This window comes from Prionailurus viverrinus, chromosome C1 (genome assembly GCF_022837055.1).
Source record: "Prionailurus viverrinus isolate Anna chromosome C1, UM_Priviv_1.0, whole genome shotgun sequence".
NCBI lineage: Eukaryota > Metazoa > Chordata > Mammalia > Carnivora > Felidae > Prionailurus > Prionailurus viverrinus.
In genome coordinates this window covers 114,834,659-114,858,612 of record NC_062568.1, presented here as the reverse complement: position 1 = coordinate 114,858,612, position 23,954 = coordinate 114,834,659, and the positions used below count along the sequence as shown (strand labels likewise).

Here is a 23,954-nt window from a genome sequence, read left to right as displayed (position 1 = left end):
CTTCCCCTCCATGCCCAACTGCCTTGGCAGCCTCTCCTGCACCACTGAATGGCAAAATGCCCGTCAGAGTTTTCCCAGGGATCGATCAACGAAGAGTGTATTACAGACAGTGGCAAGCCGTCTGAAGCTCTGAGGTCTGGGGCAAACAGACCTGGTTCCTGCCTCCAGAGAGCATGCAGGCAGGTGCACAGAGACCTTCTTGCCTTTTCCAGTACAAGTAGAGAGCTGACTGTAGGAATTAGGAGATTTTGCTGGGCAATGAAGAGCATTTGGACTGTACCCACACATGCCAGTAATAAAGCAAAAAGAAAAGAAAAAAGAAAACAGCAGATATACCAAAGTTATAATGATGCTGCTACCAGTACAGCTAGCCCCTGGAACCCGGGGCCCATATTCCTCCGATAGGTGCTGGACCCATGCCACCTGCTTCTTAGGTCCAACCACTCCAATTGGTGGGGCAACAGTCTATACCCGAGGGGCCCCAGGTCTTGCAGAAGGGGCAGTTTCTCTGCATTCTGTATGCCCATGGCTTCACAGCTCCATCAGAGCACAGCATACTCCCCTGTGCTTCAACTCTACGGTTGTGACGCTGGGAGAAAGGGGCCAGTTCCCAGGCTCTTCCATGGCCATCAATACCCCAGCCCCGCACTCGTCAAAACAAGATGCCGAGCAAGCAGTGCCCCCCCCCCTCCCCGATTCCCGCTTGCTTCTTATCCCTCAAACTCCCAGCCCCCTGCCACGTGCAGCGACAACAGAAGTCGGGGAAACTGATGCCAAGAGGGCTTTCAGGATTCCCACCCATCCAGCGGGGGGCTGATGTCCGGAGGTCTGGGGAGAAGGCAGACCACCCAGACCAGGCAAGGCGCAGGGAGCAGGGCGGCTTGGCAGGTGGCTTCCGTCCTGGCTTCAGCACCAGCGCAGACCAGCGCTTGTGACAAAAACGGCTTATCTCCTCAGCAGGTCTGCTGGGGGCCTCCTTCAGATTCATAGTGCCTTGGGATCAGAGGGAGAAGAAAAGATCAGCTGCAGACGGGCAGCCTTTCCCTCCTTGTCCGAATGCTTCCTGGCTTAATGAACACTGCTGGGACACACTGGCTGTCTGGATTATGGTGACATAGCTGTAAAGATTATTCTTTTAACAGCTGCCCTCACCATCAGAACCATCTCCATGAGCAGGCACTGTCTCTGCAGACTCTGATCTGACATTTCACCCAAGGGCCCCCTGCTTGTCTCTCTCTCTCTCTCTCTCTCTCTCCAAGACTTCGTTTTGCCCTAGGTCTGAGATGAGCTGAAAATGTTAATCCCCGCCACCATCTCCCGACTCACGAGGGAGCTTCTGATGATTGGTTCCTCTCTTCCTCTCTACAGACAGAATGATCTTGTTCCATTTTTGGTCCTTGTGGGGCTGTTACGGAGAGCTTCGTTTTTGCTCATCTCTACCTCGTTTATGTGCTTTTGACTCAACGTGTTGAACAAAAGCATCGCTGCAAATTTATGATGACCCTTTTCATTTCTTTTCAGTCGCCTCTTTATTTTCTTCTTTATTTTCTTTATTTTCTTCGCCTCTCAACTATGAGGACGTGTTCAGATTTTGCTTAGTCCCTGAGGTCTAATCGTGGAGGTGAAAACGCATTGCCTTAGGTGTCGCTAAGCCTCTGTGTGCTCGGATCCAGACCTGCCACTCGCTAGCGGCATGGCACTCAGTTAGCCCCCATGAGTACTCTTTCCTTTAGCTACGCAGTGGGAATAAAAGAATCACTTTTGCCTCTCTTAGAAGGATGTCTTGAGAATAACATGAGGTGACAGGTAAAAAAAGAGAGCGCTAAAAACTAGTGTAAAAATCATATTAATTTTCACGTGTGGGGTGTTACGCTATACCGGCCACTAAGCTAAGCTCGTTACTTACTATTATGTATTATTTGGTTTCAACCTCATGACATTGCAATTAGGGGTAGTGTCCTTTCTCTCTGCATTTGCTGCTGAGTACCTTGAGGCTTAAGTAATTGGCCTGAGATCACACAGCAGGTGAAAAGGGAAGAGCCTGGATTTGAACCAAGTCTGTTTGGCACCAGACTGGGGGCTCTTAACCCCTGCACCGTCTCGAGACCATCTGAATTGAAGGTGCCGTCGTCCCAGATGCTGGTGATGTCTCTAGAACTCTATTCCAAGCAGTCAAGTGATTAGAAGACAGTGAAAGTCCCAGCATAATCTACAAGGGGCTATTCATTGAATGGCTGGCTAGAGAGGAGTCCTTTGCCAAAATTTTGCCTGAGTTTCTAGAATCAAAACTCTCGCCATTGACCAAGGGGGAAGCATGGTGTGGAGGTAATTAGCATCCTTGTCTCCAATTAAAGAGGCCAAACTATGACTCTGGGCAAGCCAGTCACTCTGGCTCTCTGGCCTTCTACATCCTCACTATGAAGAGGAGGAGTTTGGATGAGAAAACCATTAGGGTCCCTATAAGTCATAATAATAGTAATAGCTAATATTTGGTAAGTGCTTACTAAGTGCCAGGCTTTTTCTAAGTGCTATGTTCAGTCTTGTATGACTTTCATAACAACCCTAAGAGGTAGGTGCTCCCTTTTTGGTAAGTGAGGAAACAGGCACAAAGTGGTTTGCCCCAAATCACATCGAGTCAGGGGTACAGCTGGGCACCTGCCTGCTTAACCACTCCTCTTTCCTTCCTCTCTAATTTCTAGAAATTCTGTTCTCTTGGATGGATGGGGAACTTCCTTATGGTTGGCCCCAGTTTTTCCTCAACTCTAGATAAAAAAATAGTGCCTGTTTTTAAACACTCCGTCACACTGCCTAGGACATAGTAGGTGCCCGGCAAATATTTGCTTACCTGACATTTTTTACCAGAATAAGCCAAAGATAATATACAGCATGAGCCCATGCAGTTCTTATCTTGACGAAACAACCCATAAATAAATGAATAAATGAATAAATAAATAAATAAATGTGTGTGTGTGTGTGTGTGTGTGTGTACACAATCCCAGTTGTAGAAGCTTGATTATTGACTTTGGCAATCCTTTCTCCATCTCTCTTTGCCAAGAAAGTTATTAGAATTGAATTGAGAGAGGCAGGGGCACAAGAATGGCCGAGACAAGATGCTGAGTAGTTGAAATAAATGACTCGTGGAGCTGATCTCCTGCCAAGGGCTACACCAGCTCCCAGGAGGAATCCACCACTCTGGCCAGTGGCCCAGCACTGCGGAAGCTGCAGGTCAGGTTTCTGGAGGGGACTCCCAGGTGGTTGGGGACCGACAGGTGTGGGAAGAAGGAGAAGGGCACTCGTCCCATTACCAAGGGCCAGATAGGCCAGCACCCACCAGTCTGAGAACAGTGAGGCTTTGCTAGACCCTTGTCCACCCCTGGCTGTGGAAAGAGGAGAGGAGGCAGCGAAGGGGTTGGAAGAGAACACAGTGTGATTCACAATCCGTCTGTGACAGGAAGACAGAGTGGCTTAATAACCCATAGCCGGATGAATGGAATATTCCTTCTTTCCCCTGGCAGGGCTGGGCCTCTGGTGCCATCACCCATAAAATGGACAGCCACCCAAGGAGCCGTGGAGCTAATTATCAAATATGTCCCCAAGTGTGCCAGAACCCAGTCCACTGGAACTGTAAAGATGGAGAGTGTTTAGACACAAGCTTAATGAGGAAAACACCAGCAGGGCTACTTAGCACCTCCTCCATTCACCTTCTCCTGCTCGGCCAGCTGCCTCCCATCTCCTGTGTCGGCGCCCAGCATCTTCCTTTCTTTTGCATTTTCCGTCCTTCACCCACCAACCATGAAGCATGGAAGCCACCAGTTAAAGCTTGTGGCCAAGTTTCTGAGAGTGATTGCACCTTTATAAGCCTCTAAGAAGCTGCTAGCAAGGGTATGGGCTTTTATTAGTTGAGTTGTGTATATATTTGCTTCTCAGTGTACATATTTTCCACAACAGTAATAGTAACATGTACTGAGCCCCTCTTATATGTCAGGCACTCTTTTAAACGCTAAGAGTACTTAGGGAATCTGTGTAATTCAAGAGCGACCCACCTAGCAATACTGACATTGGAGGTTCTCCAACAATCCTACATCACAATACAAAGTCCAAAGCTCCGCTCACTTGCCCAGAGTTTTAAATGAGCTTATGGTTCCCAATCAGATAACTAGATCCATACTCTTAGTCACAATTGGATATCCCACTGCTACTGAACATCTAAGGAGAGCTGACTATGTGGAAAATAAATACCAAAACAAACAACAAACAAATGAAGCAGTATGCAGGGAGATGTGAGAACATGGGAGGAGAGGAGAATTAATGTTACATTTATCACGTCTTTACGGAGAGAAGATACTGCATCCAAGAAAAAAGAACAGGGTGAAACAAAAAAGGATCATTCAGAAGCCAAGATGAAATTCTTGGAAATTAAAAACAGCAGAGATGAAAAATTCAACAGTGAATCTCTCAGAAAGTATAGCAAAAAATCAAAGAGATTTAAAAAATCAGAAAAGAAAGCAAAATTAAAAGACTAGTTCAAGAACTCCAGTCTGTAAATAAGAGGAGTTCCAGAGAGTGAGAGAGAAGAGAAACAGAAGGCAGAAAGGAATTAATTCCAAATGAAATTATTTCCCCAATTTTCCAAGAGATTAAAAAAAGACACATGTTTTCAGCTTCAAAGAATACATCAAATGTTGGGTCACCGTGAATGAAAATAGATTCACACTGAGGCATGTCACTGGAAATTTTCCAAAACTTGGAGGAAATAGTGTTTACGAGATTCTAGAGAAAGAAATAAGTCACATGCGAGAGTCAGAAATGAGAATGGTGGGGCGCCTGGGTGGCGCAGTCGGTTAAGCGTCCGACTTCAGCCAGGTCACGATCTCGCGGTCCGTGAGTTCGAGCCCCGCGTCGGGCTCTGGGCTGATGGCTCAGAGCCTGGAGCCTGTTTCCGATTCTGTGTCTCCCTCTCTCTCTGCCCCTCGCCCGTTCATGCTCTGTCTCTCTCTGTCCCAAAAATAAATAAACGTTGAAAAAAAAAATTAAAAAAATAAAAAATAAAAAAATAAAAAAAATAAAAAGAAATGAGAATGGTTTTGGACTTCTCAAGAGCATCACTGGAAATGAAAAAGAAAATGGGGCAACGCATTCCAAATTCTGAAAGGAAATGCTCTCTAACCTAGAGTTCCATACCCAGCCAAATTACCAAGAAAAAAAAAAGCCCAAAGATAGAATAAAGATATTTTCAGACATGCAAAGTCTCAAGAATGTATTTCCCAGGCAGCCTTTCTCGAGAAAGGGAAAGATATAACAGGAACAGAAGTTTCAATACCCTGGAGAGAAGTAAAGGGAATTCGCAGGAGAAGGGAGAGAAAAGATCCCAGGAGGACATTGCACACCAGCCATGGAGGGCAGCAGCCCAGATTGGTACGGCACCAGTCTAAGAGGTAGGCATGTTGAGGTGCCCAGAGTCACTGTACTGTCTTTCCAGCCCATGGACAAAATGCTCAGGTAAGCTTGGCCCATATTCTTTACTATGGGCTGTGCTCTCCTCCTCGCCTGCTCTCTCGCTGAGCTTGTCTGACCCCACAGAAGAACTCTGCAGTGACCCACTCCTAAGAGTTAAAGTAGGCGAGGAACTTAGATGAACTCAGAGGTGGAATCCACAGAGCGGTCCATTTTCCCCGACAATTTCTCTTCCCGTAGGAAGAGGCCACAGAAGCCCATGTGCACAGGAATAGTAAAGGGATCTGCAGACAATATGGGATGCAAAGAGTGTTATAATAACCAACGATATCTGCTAAGCCTACAATTGGTATGAAAGTCTTCAGCAGCTTGAAGTGTGAATAGGAACTCAGCTTTTAGATGTTCACATCCCACTCTCTCCTGAGTTATATTCAGCTGAAGATGCTCTATGCTTGGATTCCAAGGTCACACTCACATATTCAGCCCCTGTTCCCAAAGTAGGCTCTTTGTGCAAGCATGGTGGGTCCAGACAGAGAGGCTTCTCTCCACAGGTGCTTACTGTGTGGGAGTCAGCACTCCTGTGTCAACTATCTAGGTCCAAGCACTGAATTTAATGAGTTTCTCTGGGGAGCTTTTGGGCCCTTTCCTGACAGCTAACACCACTTAGAACCATCTCAATAACTGGAAAGATGATAAACATGTCGGGGGCTAGGACTTCTAGGTTCCAAGAGGTTCCTTGACTTCAAGCAATTTGGCCCATTTTCTTGCTATGGGTATTTAAAAGGGCAGGCTTTGTCGCCCAGGGGTTTCTGTCCCTTCTTTGCCTTCTAGGTAATGGATGTCTGTGAGGCTTACCTGGAGGGTATAGTCCAGTGACTTGAGAGCAAAATCTCACCCCGAGACGATGTGTCATCTCCAGCCAGACAGAAAACAGGTGAATGTAGTAAATGGCAGTTTTTTTTGCTACAGTTTCACCTAAGCTGGCCCCACCCTGCCCTGCAGGAAATGAAGTTGGTTAACTTTCTACTCGGCGTTAGGGCTCTTTGTATCCATATCTTCTTTTAGACTAAGTTCTTTGAGGGCAGAAGTCCTAAGTGATGATTCTTTATTTCCTCCATCCCACCCACCCCCAGTGCGTAGGACGTGCCTGACCCAGTGACTGCTCACCATATATTTACACAGTGAAAAAAATGAATACATAATTGAATTAATGCTGACTCCCGTGACATCCAAGATACATATGCCATGTTGTTAGGCTAAGGCAGTTCTGCCAGCTCCTGGGAAAAATCAGATCCATAACTGAGTATTAGAATAAAATCTCATGAATCTGGGCGTAAGGTGAGAAAGCCTTTCTTTTTTTTAAGTTCGTTTCTTTTGAGAGAGAGCACGCAAGCAGGGGAAGACCAGAGAGGGAGAGAGAGAATCCCAAGCAGGCTCAGCACTGTCAGCATAGAGCCCGATGCGGGGCTCGATCTCACAAACTGTGAGATCATGACCTGAGCTGAAATCAAGAGTCGGAAGCTTAACTGAATAAGCCACCCAGGCGCCCCAAGAAAGACTTTTTAAATTAGTGACAATTGTACATGATAAAATTACTTATAAAGAAATTCACTTATTTTATATACACAAATTTACCTTAACTCAAACTAGGCCGACTAGGGGTTCTATAACGGAAGTCTTAGAGGATTGAGGAGGGATGCGTTACATAGTCATTGTTAACGGATCGATAGATACGTCCGATGTGTTGAGGTTCTTGAAAGCAGTTGCTTTTTTCAGTGTTTTAAGCGTTCCTCATAGAATCGTGTTTTATTTTAAAATACTGTGGAGCGGAGCACTCCTACGTCGTGAGTGGGGATGTAAGTTGGCCCAAATACCTCGGCAGCATCTGCTAAAGCTGAACGGACGTCTACCCTGTGACCCTACGGTGCCACTCTTGGGCGTGCTGGGGCCCCACCACACACACACAGGAATGTTCATGGCAGTGCTCTTTCCAGGAGTCCCAAACTATAGTAAACCAGTAGCCAAACTGGGATCTATCAACAGATAGAAACACCATGGTGGACAGCTCATATTTACACAATGGAATACTTCCCAGCAACAAAAAAAGAACTTCCTAACCATTGCCCGTCACAAGAAACGTATTGTTGAGAGAAAGCAACTGCATTGCAAAAGGACGTACACCACGTGATCCCATCCGTAGGCCCAAGAGCAGGCAAAGGTGCATAACCGCAGAGGTCAGAATGAAAGATTATTTTGTGATGAGGCACCGCCTACGTGGGCCATAAGAGAACCTTCTAGCGAGCCGGAAATATTCTCCAGAGTTGGAGTAGTAGATTCATGGGTGTATACATATGGAAAAATGCATCAAACCATACACTCTTTGTGTTCTTTATGTAAGTTGTACTTCAATTTTAAAACAATGCTGCAAAACTCAGTTCCCTTAAAAAAAAAAAAAAAAAAAAAAAAAAAAAAAGAAGCACCGTGAATTTCAACAGAGAAGTTTCAGGTGTGGCTCCTTCCTGCCTCCTTTGTTTTTCCCGTAAGCCCTTCTCCTCCCACCTCCTTGGCTTGCTGTCCTTGGTGGGCTTCTTTTCCTCTGCCCGGGGCCATTCTGTGGTGGAGCCCTCCGTGTGCTCCTCTGTTCCTGTTTGGGTCCTCCCCTAGCAAGCTTTCACCTCCACCTGCTGATGTCCCTGCATCCTGACATCTCCAGACCCCACCCTTCTGCAGAGCTTGGATCTTGAGATATACAGCCTGCTGGCTATCTCTGTTTGGCTGCCTCATACAAAAATCAAGTGCAGTCTATCCAAAACTTACTTGTTATTTTCAGTGTGACATTCTCCCTTTAGCACCCAGCTACCATCCAATGAATGGTACCTCCATCCACTCAAAGAAACCCAGAGGTCATCCCCGACCCTCCTCTTTTCTCCCTTTGCCATGTGCCTCTAGCAGCCATTGGTCCCACCTTTTGAGTAACCTCAGGACTTTGCTGTAGTCCCCAGTCGTGGTCTCCTGGATGTGGGGAGAGTCACCTGACTCATGCGCTTGTTTAGAGTTTCGCCCCCACCGACGCACCCCCTGATCATCTCCCTACAATGAGAAACTGATTATACCTCATTCCAGCTTCCCTTCCATGACCAGCGCCCCGCGCCTTAGCTTGGACCACCACCCTCAATGCCCGTCTTTGTCTTATGTTCTTTGTCTTACGTTCCAGACTCGCCTCCTGCCCCCTTTATCTCAGGCAGCCTGAGTGAATTCCAGCACTTCTCCAACTGTTTCACACTCCCTGGTCTGCGGAAACCCCTCTCTGCCTGTTTTCATTGCCACAGGGGAGCTCCTGGCTGTCCTTCACGTCCTGACTCCTCCAGGTGCAGACGGACCCCCGTTTCCCTGCTCCCATAACACCCACAGTAGCGGAACTATTGGGCTGTTTTCGCCACTGGCTAAACTCTCAGGAGGCTGAGAGGTGTTTTGTCTTCTCCGTCCTCGGATCCTAAGATCATGGCTCAGAGCTGGTGCTCAACAAATTGGTTGCGTAAATGAGCAAAAGCTCAGTTGTTAGGTACAAAGACTTTTTTTGCATCAAAGACACACAGCTCAGCAAGTGCATTTCTAGCACCGTCACTGTTTCTATTTCTGAATCTAATTGCTAGTACACAAAACCGTTCAGGGCAGAAACTGCAGTAGGTGAAATGGTCCAGCCGCTCCCTTCCAATGCAAATGTTCTGTGCTCTTGTGAAATTTGCTGCCGTTTCAAAAGGGTGTAGGCCTTTGGAAATTTAAGCAGGAAAAAAAAAATTGCTGTCCAGTGTTCTGCCTGGGAGATTCTCACCCCACTTTCTCCAGGAATGCCTCCTCCTTTCTCTCCCAGTTCAGATGGGCAGCACTGAAAAATCACAAATCTGAGAAACCCAGGACGATCCCATGGGCATGGAGATTGCTGCATGGGCCAGAACCCAAGGCCCAAGGGCACAGAGTTCGCCTTCTCTAGACCTTGCCAAATGCTGGCCGTCCTTCCTGGTGGCAAGTTCAGAGGATCACGGCACACCCCCCACAGAGGTCAGCCAACCATGAATTTACCTAAAACTCCTTTTGACGTCCTTTTAGGCCTCCACCCAACTCCCCGTTGGATAATGAATTCTGTGGGTTTATTACTTGCTGGCAACAGAATAGCATTTCCTTTCATTTGACCTAAAAGTCCCCTTGCTCCAATGTCACCAATCCCTTCCGAAATTCCGATGCTGAGATTGTGTGGGACAAGGACTTGCTGCCCGAGCCCTGTCTGCCCTTTGGGGCGTCGTGGACACTTCGAGCAGCCCCTCCCAGCCTTCAGCTTTCCAGACTGGAGTAAATATATGGTGTCTGGAAGAAGGCCCTGAACGTAATAGATATTGAATAATGACGATGGAGCTGAATGATGATAAGGACTGCCTTTAAAAGGGGACTCTTGCCACGAGCCTGAGATGTGAGAATTCACTCATAAATCATCGCCAAACACAGTGTAGAGAGAAAACGAGTGGGTGTGCTTCGGGCCCCCTTGGTCCAGGGCCACAGGCTCATCTGTTCCCCCACCACCGGCTGTTCCGGTTTCCCAGCAAGGAGCCTTCCCTCTGTGCTCGGGCAGCCTGCCTGTGGGAGAGGGCAGGACACTGGGCCAAACCTCTCTGAGGACAGCGTCCTTGCATCGGACGATTGTGCAAGGGGAAACCTAGTCTGTGCCCGGCTCCTGGTTGACGCTGGGCACTGCTCTAGGAGCTTTGCAGGGGTCACGCACTTTAGCCCGCAGGCTAATAATCCTAGGAAGGATGTTGGGGTCCCTGTTATACAGGTGAGGAAACTAAGGCTCCAAGAAGCTGGGTAACGTGCCCAGGATGCCAGAAACAGTGGATCCGGGCTTCAAAACCAGACCTGGTGGGGCCCAAATCCCATCCTCTGTTAGTGATACTCCCTTGTCCCCTACCCAGGGGACCATGTGGCCCCATGTGACCCTCCCATCCTATGGAGGCTGGGGTTTTGTTCCTGTTCCAGGCAGCAGGACTGATCCCCTTACTGCCGGTTCCATCCCCCATAGACCCCGACGGCCGGTTGTAGCCCACCCAGGCCCACAAGGTGCCTCATGAGCTGGCCGGGGGCCCCTCCTTTCCTTTTCCTTGCCTTATCTGCTTGCAGGAAGCAGAGGGGCAAGATGGTAGCAGTGACTCATCGCCAGAAGAATAAATCTGGAGTGGGGGCAGCCCCAGTGGCATGGCTGGATGCTGTGACAATGGAAGAAAGTCCCCTGAGCTTTGGAAGGGCGTTGCCTTTTGCTGCTACAAAACAAAGGCAGAGAAAGGACAGCAGCCAGGGGTGGGGGCGACGAAGGAGGAGAGCCAGTGGGGACTGCACCACTTGCCGGGGTGGAAAGGGAAGTCTCCAGGGGCTGGAGACTTTTCTGTAGCTGTAATTTGAGCCATTTGCAGTGCTGGGCAAATCGCAAGGTTTGGGGTTGGTTTGTTTTTTTTTTTTCTGGTTTTTTTTTTTTTTTCACTCCTGTTTTTATTTAGCAGGTGGATCTGGCCTTCACACATGATGAGCTTTCTCCACGTCCTCAGCCGGGAATGCACAGGACCCCATGTTTCGATGGTTTAACCTCTGAAATGTATGAGGAAGCCTGCCCAGGCAGACGTGGTGAGGCGGCTGTGTTCTGTCCCCAGGTGGGTTCCAGCTTCTGCTAAGCAACAGATAACATGTGTCACTCTGTTTACCCTTCCCCCCAGGCTCCCCCAGGGCCTGGCCAATGGCTGAGATGGGGCACCGAAGCCAAACGGGGGTGTCGGTGAGGTGCCGGGGAGCTTACCAGACAGACAGCTATCCAGGCAGCTCTCCCGGCAGGTATTCCCACACCACTCTTCAGGGGTCACCCTGCCCTCGCGGTGGTGTGGCAGAAGCATAGCCAGGTTCTAGAATGGAGAAAGGAGCCTGAAGCATAGGTAGGCCAGAGGAAGAGGGCGATGGACACCTCAAAGGGCATCATATTCCCTGAGCATCTCATGCTATGGGCTGAATTGTGTTCCTCAGAATCCTTATGTTGAAACCCTAGTCCCCAAGGTAATTTGGAGACAGGGCCTATAAGGAGATAGTAGTTAATGTTACCCGAGGTCCTAAGGGTGGAACCCTGATCTATTAGGATCGGCGTCCTTAGGAGGAAAGACACCAAAGAGCTTGATTCCTCTCTCTCTCTCTGCTCTGTGAGGGCACAACAAGAAGGTGGCCCCATCTGCAAGGTAGGAAGAGAGATCCTACCAGGAACCGAAATGGCCCCAACCCTTCGGTCTTGGACTTCTAGCCGCCAGAACTGTGAGAATTCCCAGTCTGTGGCATTTTGTTAGAGCAGCTGGATTAGACTCATGCAACCACCGAGATGGTAATTGCTGACAGATCAGGCTGACCTTCAGTTTCCCCCCTGCTTCCAGCAATGAAATTTCATCCTAGTCTCAGCGACCATTGTGCCACAATATCACTTTGTGAAAATGATGGCAAAGGTGCCACTTGTGGAGAATTTGCGCAGGGGAGGGATTTCTCTGCCTCATGCCCCCACCAGGCCATGCCTCTGGTGAGGCCTGGAAAGCCAGGTCAGGCCCCAGCAGTTTCATGGAAGCCAGCCCCAAGCCTGGTTGCCCCGCAGGGAAACAGGTGCTCCGGGGGAACCTAGAACCTTCCAACCATGACTGTAACATCCCAGAGAACGGACTCGAGCCCTGCCTCATCCCACCCCACCCCACTGTCCAGGACAGCACTCATGCCAGCACGAGGGCCCCCCGGGAGTGTTCCTCCCACAGCCAGAGTCACGGGCCACCCGCTTTGCATCCCTCTCTGCAACAATCCTGAAAGATAACGTAGCTCCCAAGGACCCCAAACTTCCCATGTTCCCACGTCTTAGGGAGCTCGGTGTATGAGAAGGCTGGCTCTACACGCTGGGTGTGATTTATAAGAAGACTCAGCAGAATTCCTTTCACTAGGCCCTTCCTTCTTTTCTATAAAAAATACAAGGCTTTAAAAAACTTGTGTTTTTCCTTGAATTCCTCAATCAAATGTACGCTCTGTGAGATAAAGGAATAGGAAGATTTGAAGCAGGTATTGGAGTTGATCCCACGAGAACAAGCCAGCCTTGGGCCTCGGGAACGGCTGGCTAGAGCCCACGGTAGCCACTGAGAGGGAAAGAGGGAGAGGAGAGAACGGCCGAGGGTGTCACGCACAAGGAAGCCTGGCGCCCGCAGTTCGGCAGTGCTAGCGCTCCGACCCCTCGGTCACCCTCTGATGTCATCTGAGCCCATCATGTATCCAGTTCTGGCGGCAACCACGAGCATTTCTGACCACAGGCAGCGTGTGCAAGGAGGCTTTGTCCCATCTGTCCACGCCTGCCCTCTGCCTCTGCTTTTGGCCACCGAGATCGAAAACACGCCCCCGAGCCCTACAGCCCAGGGGCACCAAGCGACCCACACAGATGCATTCCGCTCAAGCTGCCATCACAGAAATGCACTTGTGGTGATCCTTCCTCTGCCTCCACGAGAGTGTTGAGTGACCTGGTTCTGGGAGCCCCTTATTTTCTCCTCGGATCCCAGACACAAATAAGAATAGAGCTTGCTTACATGCCGAGGACGTTTCTGAGCTCTGGTGCCCGCAGAATTTCCTAGGACTGAGAACACAAGTCTGTCATTATGGTATTTGCAGAACCAGAGACTGTATTTAAGTCTTCAAGAGGATGCTTATTATAACCCCTTTCTTGGGACTCTCATGCCAAAACACTACATGAATAGTCTTTTTCAAGGAAATTTGCCAGGGAAGGCAGCAAGCATCTGATCACATAGGAATAGTTTTGGGTCGATTTCAAGCTGTAGAGTCTAGGGGAGAAGGAAGTTTTCCTGACGGCTGCCCTGGGGAAGGAGAATCCACACGGGGCTGTGTATTGCACAGGCTGCCATTGAGGGACTGCCATCTTCAGAAATTATGACGGGAACAGTGGGCCTTGGAGTTGAGCATGGTTGACAACCTTTCCTGCCACAGGAAGTGGGTATCCACGAAGACACTGAATCCTGATTGAAAGATTAATGATGGGGAAAACCGGTGCCTCAGGAGATAGACGAGGGTTCTGAGCTCTTCTGGGGGAGAAAGCAGACACCCAAGCCGGACACATTGAACTTCCAAAGGAGTCACGTTGGGGTGGGTGGAACCTTCTCTCCAGTAAAGTTTCTATTTTTTTTTTTTAATGTTTATTTATTTTTGAAAGAGGCAGAGACAGAATGCGAGTGGGTTAGGGGCAGAGAGAGAGGGAGACACAGAATCGGAAGCAGGCTCCAGGCTCTGAGCTGTCAGCACAGAGCCGGATGCGGGGCTCGAACTCACCAGCCGTGAGATCATGACCTGAGCCGAAGTCGGACGCTCGACCGACTGAGCCACCCAGGCGCCCCGTCAAGTTTCTATTTTTAAAGACTACTTCCAAACCCATTTCCACTGCTCAGTGGTCAAAAGCCATTCTACCATTTTGAATTTCTCTTTGTTTTAAAAACTCATAATGTCATTAGAGAAAGTGCATCCTACATCATTAATATCACTACGATACATTAGCACATTAAAAAATCCAAAACATTGTATCTTTTCTTTTTATCCTCTATTACTTTGCCTGTGGGGAGGAAAGGAAGTGCCATGCACAAAGTCATGCTCCAGGAAGATTGATCTGGAAGTGGTAGAGACACGGAGTCAGGGAGGTGGCTCATTTCTTCCTTTCTTCAGTAAACATTTATTCAGCACTTGCCATGTGTCAGGTGTATAAAGATGGTTTCTTCCCTCCATGTCATTTTAGGTCCCCCAAGAAGCAGACTCCAAAACAGAATACAACGTGCAAGAAATGTACTGGGGGACATGCCTATGGAGGATGCAGGAGGGAGGAGCGGGGGCCAGTGGGGAGAGTCCTCAGATGGTGACACAAGTCTGACATCTGTGAAAAGAGAGTGGGAGGAAGAGTAGCGGACTTCAAGGCAGTTGGCAGAAAGTCTTGACTGGGCCAACAGAGGGCCTCCCAAGCCGAGGCTGCCCGTTGGAGGAGTCCATATGGGGCAGGAATGGACCGCTGCAATACCCTGAGTGTGCTGGTTGGTTGAAGGCAGACTGGCAGAGATCTGAACGCCATGGTGGGATCCAAAAGGCAGCAACTGGAGGCTGTCTACATTTCCCACAGTAGGTCCCTTTGAAAGAGATCTGGGGTGGAGCATGTCCATGGCCTACACGGCCTTCCAGAAGCTCTTGATTTTGACCTATAAACATACGCATCACAACACTACTCCAAGCCTGCCGACTAGCCTTGGGGGTTTGGTGTCCATCCCACGCTCAGTCAGCTGCAGCCTGGGTTGTGGATAGGCCCCCAGGATAGGGCACAGCTGCTTAGACAAGGGAGGGTTGTGTGTGCAGGTAGGCACTGCCCACAGGCCCAGTACAGGGGGGAGATGGCCAGACACAGTTATATGCAAGACACAGTGGCAAGAGGGAGGGAATTAACTAACTTCTTGTGAAGGGAAGGCCAGGGAAAGGTTCGGCATGAACAGATATAGCCGTTGGGTTTAAGAACGTGGCTGGAATTTATCGCACACGCCGGAGGAGATGCGGTAGAATCAGACTCATTGCAGACCCGGATTCCTATCCTGGCCCTGACACTTATTTGCTGTATGACCTTGGGTCAGGCTCTTCCATTCTTTTTTGTTTGTTTTTAATTTATTTTGAGAAAGAGAGAGAGAGAGAGAGAGAGAGAGAGAGAGAGCACAAGTGGGAGATGGGCAGAGAGAGAGAGAGAGAGAGAGAGAGAATCCCAAGCAGGGTCCATGCTGCCAGCATAGAGCCCGACGCGGGGCTCGATCTCACCGACCGTGAGATCATGACCTGAGCCAGAATCAAGAGTCAAGTGCTTAACTGATGAGGTACACAGACACCCCGGCCTCTTTGCTTCTTTTAAGCTGCAGTTTCTTCATCTGTAAAATGGACATCGTGCTAGTATCTGTTTTACAGAATTGTTATGATGACACATAAGAATTCATGAGCAGAGTGCCTTGGCCTAGGGTGCGTGATCAGTAAATGGAGCAGTTAGTATTCTTGCCGTTAATATTTCTGACATCCCAGACAGTGGAAACGGCCTGTCCACAGGTCAGACAGGACACAGGGCAGCCAGTCCAGGGAGCTGCTGGTGGTTCTTTGTGGCTGGATCACCGGGCGCAAGCAAAAATGTGCTATAAACCAGGCCCCATCAGATGCAAAGCCTTATGTGCTGTGTTAAGATATTTCAGATTTCACACTAGGTTATGAGATGCTATTAAAGGATGTTATGTAGGGAGGCAGAGGATCAGATTTGCATTTTAAAAGTTTCCCTCTGGCAGCAGGGCATCCAGCGGAGTAGAGGGAGAAGGGACTGGAACGGGGAGATGGGTAAGAAGGCTTTTGCACGAACCCAAGCAAAAGATCAGAGGACCCACAAAAGGGAGAAGAGAAGCAGATTTGAAAGATATTTGGGAAGAAGTGACAGGTGACTGAAACCAGGTAGGTGCATGGGTGAGGGAGGCATCTTGGGTGACAGGGAGGCCTGGTTGTTTGGTTTGGATGACTTGGTGGTTGGAGGTACAATGCACCCATAGCAACTAGAGGGCAGGACCAAGGTGGGGGCGGAGACAAGGCCGTTGAGTCTGGGCGCGTTGCATCTCTGGCGCCTGTTGGACGCCCCAGTGGGCCATTCTCGCAGACAGTTGGATGGACGGACCTGGGGTCCACGAGCGGTCTGGAGGCACTTGGAGGTTGGCGGCACAGTCCAGGTGGGGGTCTGAATAAGAACGACAGCGGGAAGAGTAAAGAAGAAGGTCAGTGCAAGGACAGTCACAGGGCCTGCGTGATTCACATGGGCATCTCGTTGGTAACCGCCACATGATTGAATGTGGGAATATGCTGCCTCCTAAAGCCCCTAGAATCCACAAAGATCCTGAAAGAATAAACAACCATCTGGATTGAAAGAGTGACGTCAGCTCGGCCTGAATAATTAAAAAGGATTCCTCTAGTTAATCAGGCTGGAGGGACACAGATAAAAGCAGCTGCAGAGTTAACGGGAGACCTTGTTTCTCCAAAGCCATGCAGTGGCTGTAAAATGAGTGACCAATGGTGTCCCAGAGCCGCCTCGCTAACCCGTCCGGTACCGAGGGCACCCAACTGCCAGGCCGCCCTCACCTCGTGACTGCACCCTAGCCCACCACTTCCGCTGATCCCACCCCAGAAAGCAACCCATCCACGACAGGTCCAGGTTCCCCTGTGGCCCTCCCAGGACTCTTCAGGGTCACCACCCTTCTGGATGATGCTCCCCTCCTCCCTCTTGGCCACCTGCTGCTCTAGAGTGAAACAAACCCATGAATCTGACTGTGTGTTCTTTGGCTGATTTCGGATGACAATATGCCCCCCAGCAGGATCGGTGGGGATCATAGAACACCTGCTTGGAATGAAGCATAAGGGGACTGACGACTTTAATCAGAAATCTGCAGTGGGAGCAGGCCCGACCTCACCTGGCTGCACTTGTCGGCCAGCCCGCGCTCAGAGAACTGCTTCCCGTCTGGGCCGCACCTCAACAGGGACACGGGCAAATGGGGCCACATTCCAGGGAGAATGATGGTGTGCTCAGATAACTCAAAGTAAGTCACATGAGGAATGCTTGTCAGAACCGGAGGGAACACAGTCTTTGAAGGGAAAATGCAAGAAAACTGTCTTCTGTTACGTAAGAGGCCACAATATTGAACAGGGATTAACAGGCCTGGGAGGATAGAGCAGGACCCGTGATTCTGTCCTGGGTAGGACCCAGGCCCAGGCAGATTCACATTCAGTGGAAGGAGAATCTCAGTCATGGTCACAGTGGACTGCTCTAGGCTGTGTGTGTGCCTTGTCACAGGGGGTGTTTAAAAGAGGCTGGATGTTGCCTTGGCCAGGCTGTGTGGTGCCCAGGAATCTCAGTCTATAGGGACTTTGGGCTTGATGACCTTTAAGACGCCTCCTGTTCATCATCTGTGTCCCAAAACCAGATCCCTACCTGGGCTGGATGGGCCTCCTCATGCCATCAATGCCTACAGCTCCCTTCTCGGAGAAGCGAGAGGCTGCGGGGTGGGGGCACTCGGGGGTCATGGAGCCAGCCCAAAGCCCTCTGCTAAGGGACGTGCCTTCATCAGAAGCAATGCAACAGCATGCGACCGTGGCCATCTGTCTGTGGCGACCTGAACCAGCTGTGGGCAAGTACCATTGCAGGAAAGCTCTAGAAAAGCAGGAATTTGAACTGGGGGCCATAAGGAGAGGGGTGAGAGGTTCGAGGACAGAAAGAGAAACAGAGAGTAGGCTGGTAGGCAGGGCCATGGAGGCGGCAGGGGGCCTGATGCAGCAGAAGTCGTGGGGCGGCAGAGGGTGACAGGTGTTCTAGCCGCAGCACGGGGGCGGGGGGAGGTGGCCTCCATCATGGCGTGCCATGGAGGAGACATGGGCAGAGGGCACGCTAGTACTCTATGGTTCCGGCTGTTGTGCCCCCTGTGGCCTTGGTGGAGCCTTGCATACCACTTGAGTCCCCACAGGAGCCGGGTTGTCTTTACAGCCACGCCCACGCATGGAAATAAGGCTCATAATCGAAGCCAACTGAGTGAGATCCTGTTTCTTGAAACTCAAGTCATTTAAGAGAAGTTCTAAGGAGGCAAGACAGCGACCTCTTGGGTTTTGAAAAGAGTTCATGCAGTGGTCCAGCTGGCGACAGGCTGGTCCTCGGTACCAGACCTGGGGCGTGCAAATCCCCATATGGCTAGATGGTCTTCTCCCCTCAGAACCATCACCCACTCCCTACATCCTACCCTGTGGGAGCCAACAGTCCCCACCTTCCTTGGACATCAGCTTCTCTGCTGTCACAGAAACAGGGAACTGTGGGGTTGGGAATGCAGTGCCCCAGGTGGCCAGAATACTAGATGCTTTGGCCAGAAGGAGTTTGAGCACGGATAGAAGGCAGCCTCCCTCTGCAAAAGTGAGAGGGTATCTGAGGTGAGAAAACAGCCTCTGAATCCTCTAATCAATCATGACCTGTTCTCGAAATACTTGCTGCAAGAGCCAACAGCCCAGGACGCCTGAGGCTGCACAGGGAGCCCGGTGACCTCTCTCCTTTGGCCAAATCTCCTCTGTCTGTAAGACGACTGCAGCGTCATCATGAAGGTTCATTAAAGTATTACCGATGAAGTCTTTTTCGACTCCTACCCTTCAAGGAAGAGGGATCACTGCCCCTTTGTTACCGTAGCAAAACACTGGACAGATGTGCCCTACAGAGCCCTGCAGTAAGTCCTAGTCACCCACGGCCACTTGCATTCTGATGGCTCATTGCCCGTGTTTCCACTATTCTTATTCTTTGAATGTTATTTTTTTAACTTATTTTTGACAGCGAGGGAGAGAGAGTGTGAGCGGTGGGGAGAGGGGTTGCCAGAGAGAGGGAGGGAGACACAGCATCTGAAGCAGGCTTCAGGGTCTGAGCTGTCAGCACAGAACCCTACATGGGGCTCGAACCCATGAACCAAGAGTTCATGGCCTGAGCCAAAGTCAGACACTTAACCGACTGAGCCATCCAGGTGCCCCTGAATGTTAATTTTTTTTTTAACAAGTCATTTCCTTTGAGGGGCAGAGGACTCATCTTTTTTCTGTAATCCCCAACACTTACTTAGCCCAGTGCCTGGCATAGGATGGGGCTTAATAAATGTCTGATGAGTGAATGAACTTCAGATAGAATAACCACATTTAAACTCCATAAACTGCTCAATCTGCCCTACGCTCACCCCAAATGTCTCTTTCTGCATCTTTCCCCACCCCCCTCCCAGCAAATATGCATCCACTTTGAAATACTATATATATTTATATGCTCGCTGAGTTCCTTGGCTCTTGTCCACTTCAACACCCAGCTCCTGGGGACATGGCCACGTCACCGTGCTCTCTTATTAAGGCTTCAGAGGATGTGGTTGAGAAGGGGGGGGGGTCCTCGACTTCTGAGTTTTGTTAGGACATAAATTATAACAAATGTAAAACATAAGCCCATTAAGTCATGTCCAACCAAACAGAGAGGGGGGATGTTGGTACTAAGGCGTGATCTGTGAGAGCGATGATTATAAAACCATGTTCTATGGACCATGAGACCAGCCTGAGTCTCTGTCCCACCACGTATTGTCAGTGTGATCACAGTCCGGTGTCTGCAGTGGCCTCATCTATGCAAGCAGGCACTTAGCATAGACCTACCACAGCATAAGCTTCAAATAAATGTTGGCCGCTATTGACTGTGACTTTCCATCAGGTTATAGACACAGGACTCAAAGAGATCTTAAACATCATCAAGGTTTTGGGCTCTTCAGCACCCGGTCAAAGGTGCTTTGAGAATGAGTCGGGGGTGGCAGTGAGGAACGGAGAGGAGGCGCTCTGACTTCAGCCGGAATTGCTCTGCGTGCTTCTGCTTGATTGAGCTTTTATGGAGATTTCAAGGGAAAGGAAGAGGAAGAGCTTCCACTGCCAAAATTAATCCAAACTGCAGACTGGCACCAGAATGTCCTCTTCCACATCCTGGCCAAGTGATGGTCCTGCCTTTTCTTAAACATTTAAATTCTCTCTGTGAGGCCCCAAACTAGTTTGCCTCGTAATGTTTGTACTCTTTAGAATATTCAGGACTTCAAACAAATGGCTAACAAAGTTTTATCGCCTTGTAGAAGTCCTGCCAGACCTACTTGAATGAAAAGAGCGTTGTGCAAACTTAATTGAAGCACAGTATTCTTAACAGTAGTGCTACAATCATCCCTGAAACCGGTTGTCCTCAGTAGGTTGTAAATGTCTCCCAGTCGTCTTGGCCACACTCTGAATTTGCTTAGCAAATCCTTTTAGGTAGAGCGAGCATAAAGATAATTTTCAGCCTGGACCCTTGTGCAAATCACCACAAATTCGGAATCAATGGAGTTCGAAATAATAAGATTTCAGCGTTTCCGTAGTGATGTTTTCCATTCCACAGCACTGCCAATTTTTCAAAGTATTTTCATAGCTGATGTCTCACTTAGCCGCCCCTCTGAGTTGAGATGAGAATGAAAGAAAATTCTATATTTGGCATGCTCTGTAAACGGCAAGGCTCCGAAAATGTTTGCAATTACTAAGTTATTAGACTCCAGGTCTCCGGGCTCTGACTCACAGCCCGGCCTGTCTCCTTAGGCCTTGCGGCCTGTCTCACTCAGAAGGGATGAAAGGTGGCCCCAGGAAGAGCTGCCTAGGCTCACTTGGAAAAATACCCTGAGCACCTGTAGAGCATTGTGTCTTCCAGGACCAAGGAGGACACCGGGAATGCGCCGACGCTATCACAGGGGGGGACAAAAATGGCGAACGTGTGGGAATGTGTTCAGAACTGTTGAGAGAGGGTGGCTGAGGAGTCCCTCATTCACGTGAGAATCTGCCCTTCACTGGACAGTTGTAACCGCTCTTTGTTCTGCCTGCTGTCCTCATTCATGTTCCAGTTCAGGTTCAGACCTATCTTTCAAGCCCAGGCCGACCAGCTGAAAGGCCACCCCCTTCAGTCGCCCATCTAAGCAGTCATCCCTCCTCCTGTGAACTTTCTACGTTCTTTGCCCCACTCCCATGACCCTTCTTCCACATGGCCTCGTGTTACTGCTAGGGGACAAGGCATTTCTTTCCTGCTAGTTAACAAGCCACCTGAGAGCGAGGCTCACTCCATTCCATCCTATGTAGTGCACGGAGTTGGGCAGAGCAGGTCGTGATAGACTCTGCTGTTGTTCCAACCACCCATTCTCCCATTCTTCCTGTGAGTAAATCTCGGCCAAGTGTGTGGCTGCCTAGCTACATTTCTCGAGTCCTTTGCGGCAAGGCATGGCCCTATGTGGTTTTTGTCAAATGGGTTAAGAGCAGAAATGAGGTGAGTTTCCACTTCACGTTCCTAACAATGGAGTAGCTCACCCCTTTTGTGATTTTTCCTTCCCATGGGCTGGGAGCAGACGTAGAAAACAAAAACTGTACCCCAGGGGAGGGCAGAGCAACAAGATGGAAGGAACTTGGGTCCCTAGCAAAGCCTCACCACTACCTGGACAACTCATCCCACACACTTACGTGAGAAACAAATAAACCACTATTTCTCTTAAGTTATTCTATTTGGGGACCTCTTTTTTCTTTTCTTTTTTTTTTAATTTTTGATGTGTATTTACTTATTTTTTGAGAGAGAGAGACACAGCATGAGCAGGGGAGGGGCACAGAAAGAGGAAGACACAGAGTCCAAAACAGTCTCCAGGTTCCCATGTGGGGCTTGAACCCACAAACCGTGAGATCATGACCTGAGCTGAAGTTGGATGCTTAACCGACTGAGCCACTCAGGTGCCCATAAAGATTTTTTAAAGTTTATTTATTTTGGAGAGAGAGAGAGAGACAGAGCGCAAGCAGGGGAGGGGCAGAGAGAGAGGGAGACACAGAATCCGAAGCAGGCTCCAGGCTCTGAGCTGTCAGCACAGAGCCTGACGCACGGCTCAAACTCATGAGCTGTGAGATTATGACCTGAGCCGAAGTCGGACACTTAATGGACTGAGCCACCCGGGTGCCCCCTATTTTGGGAGCTCTTTATTAAAACTGCGTTGTCTAACCACTAATCAGCATACAGGTGTCCTATACAACTTTGGTGTGTCTGAGTGAATGGATGCATGGATAAACAAAAGAATAAATAAGAATGAATGCATGAATTAGAAAGGGGCCTGTCACCAACCTCAGCTCTGCTTGAAGTAATACCTGCCTAATTTTCCTAATGGCGTCTGATTTTCCTAAGAAAGAGTGAGCCAGGGAAGAGTTGGGGAAGAAGGGGAGGACCTATACTTCTAAGGTGGGTCCCCAGGAAGCCTAGTGACAGTTTTGCTACTGATCCACTTTTCGTCTGATGTAAGCTACTCCCCAGGGACCTGCTATCAGAAAACTCCAAAAGGAGTTTTCTACTGTCAGGAGTTCTGGAAACAGCTTGAGCCGGCACCGTACAAGAACTGAATCAGATGACAATAAAGGACATTCAATGGATCTATCCTTCCTGTGACAATGTTAAGAAATTCAAAATACTGGGGCGCCTGGGTGGCTCAGTCAGTTAAGCGTCAGGCTCTCGATTTCAGCTCAGGTCAAGATCTCACAGTTGTGAGATCGAGCCCCAGCCCGTGCGGGGGTCCATGCTGACAGTACGGAGCCTACTTGGGATTCTCTCTCTCGCCGTTGCTCCCTGCCCCTCCCCCACTCATGCGCCCATGCACTTTCTCTCTCTCCCAAAATAAGTAAACTTAAAAACAAAAAAAGAAAAAGAAATTCGAACTATTTTTGTTTAATAGGTGACCAACTGCCTCTGTAAGGTGAAGTGGCAACAAATGGTAAAGAAAATGATCCACGTGCTCCCCATTTCTCACAGGAAGGAGGAGTGAGAATCAAATGAAATCATGTGTGCAAAAGTGCTCTGTAAACTCTGAAGCCCAGTAATGGACCCTGTTGTTTTCTCCACCTGGCAACTTCTTTCCATTACCCATCTGTGTGATTCTGGCTACCGATCGCAGGCCTTTCTCCTCGGCCCAAATAGTGAGAAAGCGGCCCAGGTCTGGCCAATCACAGGCTCCAGGATTTTTTGGCCACCGTGATTGGTCCAAGGAGTGGATACATGACCCAGGCCAAGCCAATCAGAGTTCTTCCCTAGGAAGCGCTTGTACCTCTGTTCTACTGGTGTAACGGCTGGAGTGAAGGCTGCCTGGAATTCTTTGCAGCCCTGGGTTCTGAACAGAGGAAGCTGAGTTCAGAGGTAGCGAGGCAGGCTCCAACCCACTGTTTCTGACACCAGCTCCATTCCTGTCCTCTAGAACCACATGAGCAAATTATGTGTGTTATATGAAAAAATTCCCCTTTTTTCCCTATAAGCTTGACTTGGGTATTTTTTACCTGAAATCAAATAATAATCCTAATAAAACACTATATATAAGTAATGTAATATTATTCAAGAGATTCGTTGAAAAGGACATTGAGAACTTCTTTAGAGATGGTATCCAGTGACAATGCCTGTTGAGACTTTAACCAAGAGTAGCCACCTGGCATCTAGAAGGGCCATCCTCTTGGACCAACCATGTGGCTTCTGAGGGGACATATCCTTAGTGGTAAAGGTGGAAGAGGACCCCAGCCAGCCAGTGATTCCAGTCTGGCCCACCCTGGTGATCACTGCAATGATAGTTTTGCTTGACGATTTCCAAGGATGGGAGAGTCATCTCATCACAAAGGAGAACACCCTGTTGTGGGACAACTCTGATTCTTAGAAATGAAACCAAATCTGGTCCTTTCAGACTTACCTTTTTCTCCTTTTCACTCTCTGAAGCTGCCCAGAATATCAACACCCATACTGCCCCCAACAACCCATACTCCCAACCCCTCTAAGCGGATGGCTCTTCAGGTCT

At 49.2% G+C, this 23,954-nt stretch overlaps 1 protein-coding gene across 6 annotated transcripts in view; it reads left to right on the top strand.

Moving 5' to 3' along the window:
• MAB21L3 (mab-21 like 3) overlaps nucleotides 1–23,954 on the top strand; it is a 145,164-nt gene extending 121,210 nt beyond the window's left edge. For 2 of the 6 annotated variants that reach the window (XR_007154905.1, XR_007154910.1), the window contains 2 exons: nucleotides 9,326–9,513; nucleotides 10,998–13,022. The gene's annotated coding sequence lies outside the window, so the exon portion shown is untranslated. Of the gene's footprint in view, nucleotides 1–9,325; nucleotides 9,514–10,997; nucleotides 13,023–22,853 lie in introns of those variants that run through there. The other 4 variants (XR_007154909.1, XR_007154907.1, XR_007154908.1 and 1 more) reach the window with 4 other exon arrangements.